The sequence below is a fragment of the Octodon degus genome, unplaced genomic scaffold, assembly GCF_000260255.1.
Source record: "Octodon degus isolate 3935 unplaced genomic scaffold, OctDeg1.0 scaffold00028, whole genome shotgun sequence".
Lineage (NCBI taxonomy): Eukaryota > Metazoa > Chordata > Mammalia > Rodentia > Octodontidae > Octodon > Octodon degus.
In genome coordinates this window covers 16,673,835-16,680,994 of record NW_004524604.1, presented here as the reverse complement: position 1 = coordinate 16,680,994, position 7,160 = coordinate 16,673,835, and positions in this window count along the sequence as shown.

Here is a 7,160-nt window from a genome sequence, read left to right as displayed (position 1 = left end):
GAACAGATGACTGTCTATCTGGGCATGGGGTCAACCTCTGGACTCTTCTCTGGGGTGTCATCTTCAGGAGTGGATAAGACTTCTGAGGAGGAATTCATGACAATTGAGTAAAAGGACTAGGGGCTTGGGCTTCTGAGGAATGTTGGGGATGTTAATTATGAGAAGGCAAAAGAGAAATGTACGTGAATAAAAAAATGTGTCATGTACATAATAATCTCTCAAGTTATCTTTATCAGCAACACTCTGTTGATGCACTTCATTAACAGAGATTTTCTTTATAGACATCAACTTTTCCAAAGGGCAGCTTTTTTTTATTTACCCCTGTGATAGAAGTTTCTCAGAAAAACCAGCTTAAATTATGCTAAAGAACTGTATTTCAGAGTTTCACATTTTGGTTTTTCTAGATTCATATTTGGATGGTGTACCCAGAGCTTAAATGCCATTTTGTCAATTCCTAGCTTTTGCTATAAGCTAGTTAATGATAGATTTTCCAGTTGCTTAAACTGGCCTACCCCAATGACTACCCTTTATACCTTTGTTCCATTATCTTTACACTTTAGACAGGTATATACAAGAACACACTGTAAATTGTAGGAAAATCTAGGAATGAAGATGAGAGAACTGTTCTGTGAGTTGGTGGTCCTACGTCAGTCACACAGCACTGTTACCTGGAGGGCTTTGCCACACAGAGGCTGCTGCAGCCCACCCTACCTATATCCCTCTCCCTGGAGTTTCTGATTCATTAGTCTGGAGTGGAACGATAATTTGAATTTCTATCAAGTTTCCAGACAAACTCTTGTCATGGATCTGAAACTATACTCTCAAAACAACTGCTCAAAATCAAATGAAGTATTGAATAAATTGAACTTCTTCCCTTGATGGCTTTTCTAATTGATGTACTTGGTTCCTTTTTTTTGTCTTCTCAATTGTATCTCTTAAAAAAATAGGAATGCTCTTCAGCATACTGTTTAAAGGTAGTATTAGAGCACATGTAATTATTGGCACTATAGCTCAACAAAGCATCATTCTCTATGCGCTCAACGTTCACTCTCATTCCCATTTTGGTATTTGTTGAGATTGCATTATGTCCTCAGTTCTTTGTCATCTTAAAGATTCTCCTGAAAATTACTATCCTGGAACAGAGTGAGCTGATGTTCCCTAGTATATTCTTTGAGGTCACACTCTTAAGCTCAAATATAATGTTTTTACACTTTTGTTTTCATAGAATAGTGGACATTTATTGCATCTTCCTCTTAACTATTAGGCTTGGATTAGGATAGACCAATGACCAAGATGAATCTTCTGGTTGAATTTATACAATTCTTCAAGAGGATGGATGATGAATTCATGATCTGCTGCTGTAGTTTTGTTTCTTCTGCTTCTATATAGTTTTATAAGATGAGGTCTCATTATTATGTATAGGCTGGCCTTAAACTCTTGAGCTAAGTATTCCTCTGCTTCAGTTTCCTGAGTAGCTGGGACAATAGGTTCAATGGCACTGCACTTGGCTGACTTCTGCATTTGAGTAAAGTTGGGTGTTGTCAAATAACTGAACAGAAGAGCAAATATAGAGACATACAATAAACAAACTATGGCTGAGAGGAAGTAATCCTGCTGATATTTGGGGTTGTTCTTCTTGTGATGTTGTTTACACAGACTACAAAAGCTGTAGAGTACATAAGATGAGATAAGTAATCTTCTGTACAAATTTACTGAAGATTGTAATAAATTTCAGGAGTAAACTAATGTCATTGTCACCCTTTTCACTAAACATCATTACATCACAAGATAGATACCATTAATTTTTACTGAGAATAGTAAACCTTAGAAATTTAAACAGTTTACTCAAGATCCCCTGGTTAATAATGAGTGCTGGCCTTTTGTGTTTAGATTCGTCTTTTATCAAATCATCTCATGGTTTTACTCCTATCATATTATGATCACCAGGATACTTTAAAAATATATATAATTTAAAGAAGAAAATAACTTTGTTCTGGTAAGATAGCTGCTTATCGTGTTCCATGATTTGATAAGTAATGATGATGAAATTCTTAATGAATGACAATAGTATCTATTACATGCTAACTTCATTCCAGACTTTGAATGAAGCTTGAATTTTATGTGATTTTTCTTTTGTAATCTTCATAATAACAATATAATATTGCTCCCATTTCTATCTACATTGTACACATTTGAAAAGTGAAATTCAGAAAACATTGGCCCAGGTTCTGTGCTCGCACTCCAGTATCCAAGTGAGCTGCAATACCAGACCAGAATCAGTTGGGGCTGCTAGGACAACCTATCTTGAACTTAGTATTTTACAAATGACAGACATTTATTTCTCATAGTTCTGGAGGCCAGCAACTCCAAGATCAAAGCAGCAGCTGGTTCACTGCCTGGTAAAGGTTTGATTTCAGAATTTTACCTTGCTCTTTTGTCCTTACCTGGACCAGGAAAAAGGGTGCAAAAAGCCAACTCTAAGTCCTAAAGCCCAATTAAAAAGGCACTAATCCTATCATGAGGGTTTGACATGCATGGTGTGATCACCTTTCAAAGGCCTGTCCTCTTTATGCCACCGCTGTGGGGTTTAACTTTCAGCACGTTATATTTTAGGAACATATACATTCAACTTGCCTAACTGTTGTCATGTAGAGCGAGAAGGTAACTGGAACACAGACCTATGAACAGGAAGACATCCTTTCTAGGCCAGTTCCAATCATGACAAAACCCTCAGCTGTACAGGGCTTTAGAGTGCCGATGGTCTTTATTGCTCATGTAGTGTAATCTGTTTATTTACTGACTCCACCAGCCTATTATAAACTTCTTTGGACTGAGTTTTCTCATGTGTAAAATAAGTTAGTAAGTGTCAGTTAAGATTTTTAGGCTTCCGACCCTGAATTCTTACATTATGTGAATTAGAGATAGTTGTATGTATTTTGTCCACATTCCAAATTCCTACTTGATTCTTTCGAGATGAGTGGAAAATTATGAAAGAAACTTTTTCTTCTCTTATAATAAAAGCTTTTACTAACAAATCTCCTATAAATTTATAAGAAAATACAATGTGCTCATAAAAATCAAAAAGTATAGTATTCTAAAAGTTAAACTTCCATTTTTTACCCCATATTCTTCCTTCCCATCTCATACTCAGAATAAGTAACTCTTAAGTTCACATAGATTTCTTAAAATGTATTTTATGCAACAAAATTCATTTCCAAGCTCTCTGTTCCATAGATACTCAGAAGAAGAATTTTGTACATCTGAGGGGTATGTACAGCAGAGACACATCTGTGAATAGTAGCATACATTTGTGTTTTGTGCATACAGATATGAGAGAAAATGGCAAACAATAGTTAAACTTAATCAAGTCTTGTCACTGAGAACATGATGATGAATTTGAAAAAATTTGCCTCCAGTGGCTTCTCTAGTGAGTAGGAGCTCTTATAGACTTGGAGTAAGGCATGGAAGCACTGATCAGGCAGGTATGTCAGTCCCTTGTCATGGGGCAGATGAAGGCAGTGGCTCTAGGTACCCTGAGCACAAAACTGGACCCTGGCCCATCTGGATTAGAATTTCAATGCTGATACTTTCTACATACAGGCTTTGGGACAAGTTACTTCTTTTCGCTTTAGTTCTCCCATTTGTAAGGCAAATTAATATTGGTGTGTCACACAGTGCTCAGAACATAGTAAGTACCATTTAAACATGTATTAAAATACACATATAGAAACCCTTCTATGATTATTTCTGATAGATTGATTATTCATAGTTGCTCCTGAATACCTAGCACGGAACTTGGAACATTTTAGTTACTTAATATTTTTAAATGGATGGTACTTGAGTATTTTCAGAATTAGGGATAAGAACTTCATAAATGCTTTTCATAGTTTGATAGCTTCAGATAACAGAAAATATATTTTAGTAGTCAAAAGCTATTCTCCTTGTATTTCTACTCTTTCTGAATTCTAAATTCCAAAGTAACTCATTACTTCATATTCTTGAATATATCATTAAATTCATTTACATTAAGTTGGTAACCTCTCTGCACATATTTTTAAGGTTGCTTTGATGTTATCTCTCTTAGTAAGTGCTCGCTTCAGTAGGACAGACCCTATCTCTTCTCAGTGATGAGCTTCTTAAAATATCTCCTGTTATGGCACATAGATAGTGTTTTATTTTCAGGATTTTCCTTCCTTTGGCCCTAGCATACTCATAAAATTTGAGAATCCTTAATATAGCACTGCCTAATAAATAATTAGGTTATTTCAAAACCTAATATAGTGGTTTTGAAAACCTTACCCAATAAGGCTTTACCCAACCAAAATCAATTTTGTATGAGTTTTTTCTTTTTTTTTTTTTGTGATATCAAGTGATAACTTTTTTTCACCATAATTTTATTGAGAAACAAACAGCAATGAGACAGTTTCAAACCAAATTGGTAGGACAGTTTCAATAATTGCTTTTTTTCCCCACCAGAATGGGGGATTGAACTCAGGCCCTTGCACTTGCCAGGGAAGTGCTTATTCCACTAAGCCATCTCCCCGGCCCCCCTTCTTTTCTTTTTTTTTCAAGGTCTCACTGTGCAGCTCAGACTCATAGTGATCCTCCTGATTTGTGCCTCCCTAGTGCTGGGATTACAGGTGTGTACCATCATGCCTGGACTCCATTGCTGGCTCAGTGCACGTGGGCTGGTGCCAGGGATTAAACTCTAGTCCCTGTGCTTACCTAAGCAACTTTTTAGTCCATTGAGCCCTCAAAATCAATTTCTTAAAGACTCATTTCTATGAATTTTGATGAATTAATGAAACTTAAAATTTTTTATGCTTCTTAGGGTTTTGTTTGAATAGTAAACTGCCTGAAAAGTTGCAAAATATTTAGTGTATTTAGGTTTTGGTAAATTTTCATGTATTTGGAAAATCAGATTTTGATATATTTCCTTTTTATTTTCTTATTTCTGTAAATTCATAAATAAGAGATAAGAGTAAGAAATATTTGACTTTGGTGTCAGGCAGACCTAAATTTTTATCCTTAGTTTTGTAACCATGGATAGAGTTTTATTCAAGTTCCATAAATCACTTTGAAGAATTTCATGCCATACTGTGTGTGAGGTCAATTTGCTCAATACCTGCTACTTAGTAGAGTACTTAAGGATTGTAGTTGTCTTCTAATATGTCTTCCAAATGTTGCTCTACTTCTTTGACCTCCACAGACTTTAGATCAGGTGCTGATTATTTTCTCACTCAAGTGATTCTACTTACCTCCGAACCTCTGATCTTTCCTATTATTATTAGAACAATAGTTTAAATTATGGATTTTTGCATATGGGACTTTTTAGAAGCCTTTAATGACATTCATTTCTTAAAGGAGGAAGGCTTTTTTGTTCCATCAGATACATCAACTTATCCTTCCAGGTTCATATCTGGTCAGTTTTTGTCCTTTTACTATATTTTCTAGGCAACTTTGGCATGCGCTAGGTATTTCCATAACTTGGGATCATTGCAAATGCATTTATTCTACAATGTATTTTATTCTGTGCTTTATAATTATCACTTAACTTTTTAAGAAACAGCATCCTTGGCTATCCCAAACATAACTCAAATTTGCTTCTTTTATATTGGCTTAACATGTGTTTCTAACTCTATAAGCAATTAGTCCGTCTGTTTGCGTCTCTCTCTCTCTCTCTCTCTCTCTCTCTCTCTCTCTCTCTCTCTACTGGGTATTGAAACCAGAATCTTTGCACAGAACTATATCTCCAGTCCTTCTTTATTTTATAATATTGAGACAGGTTTTACAAGCTACTAGGTTGCCCAGAGTGGACTTGAACTTGTGGCCCACTGCTTTAGCCTCCCAGAGCACTGGCATTACAGGGAGGTGACACTAAGCCAAGCTCATACTAGTTAAGTTCAGTTGTTGACTTGACTTCATTAAGAAACTCCTGGAAACGTGATTGGATGAAGGAAGCACTTTGCTCACCAGTGGTTTAGGTCACTACTATTGATGTTCATAGCTGAACGTCCCTTTAGGAGATGGGCCCACGGGAGGAGCAGAGTCCCCGGGATCTGCCTTGGTGAATAGAACCCTTGCTGGTGCTCTCCTGTTGTCCTCTGCTTCATAGTGAGCATTTTGTCTCATCACACCTTTCTTGCTTAGGAGCCAGCTGACCATAGACTGGAATCTCTGAAACTACCAAATAAACCATTTTCTCCTTTAACTTGTGTATTGTCTCAGTTACCCTTCTCTCCTTGCTGAGACAAAATGCCTGACATCCCAAATTAAGGAAGGAATGGTTCATTTAGCTCACAGTCTGTAATCAGCTGGCCCTGGGGCAGGGTGGCACAGGGGCAACAGTTCAAGACAATAGAACACAGCAAAGGCAAAAGAAAGAAGGGGGAAGAACAAGCCTTTGTTCCTCCCTTATTTTGTAAGCAGACTACCTGTCCTCCTTGGGTGGGTGCAGTGCTCTCACCATCTCTGTGCCCTCCTGTTGCACAGCATGAGGACATTCACAAAGTGAGGATCCTGCTCCTCTGCTGAGTTACTTAAACTTCTAAATTTCTCAAGTTGACACAATGTATCAACAATTAAAGATTTTGCCCCAGCAATGGGAAAACTCTATAGATAAAAACTCTCTTCACATGTAAATCATTGTATTTTAGCCATTTTTATGTGTAACTACAGTTGTAACTTCATTCCATTTAGGACCTATTACATCTTTTATTATTTATTTATATTTATTCTTCATAATCATTCTGCAAATCAGAAGTCATATTTTATACAAGAATAAAACTTGAAATAAAAAAATTATGGTGAATATGGTAGAAATTGATGTAATGTACATAGTATTTTTTTTTTTAAAGCATGAATTTAGTACAGGGTCTGCAGGATCTCACTATATAGATCAGACTCGTAGTGATCCTCCTGTTTTCAGCCTCCCAAGAACTGGGATTACAGGTGTGTGCCACCACACCCAGTCACAATCACCCTCTCAGCGTGCCCTGGGGTCAGGGCCTGCACAGCTTGAGGTGCCAGGGATCGAACTCTGGTCCCTGCATTCTGCCTAAGAGCATTTTTCCTTTCTTCTTCTTCTTCTTCTTCTTCTTCTTCTTCTTCTTCTTCTTCTTCTTCTTCTTCTTCTTCTTCTTCTTCTTCTTCTTCTTCTT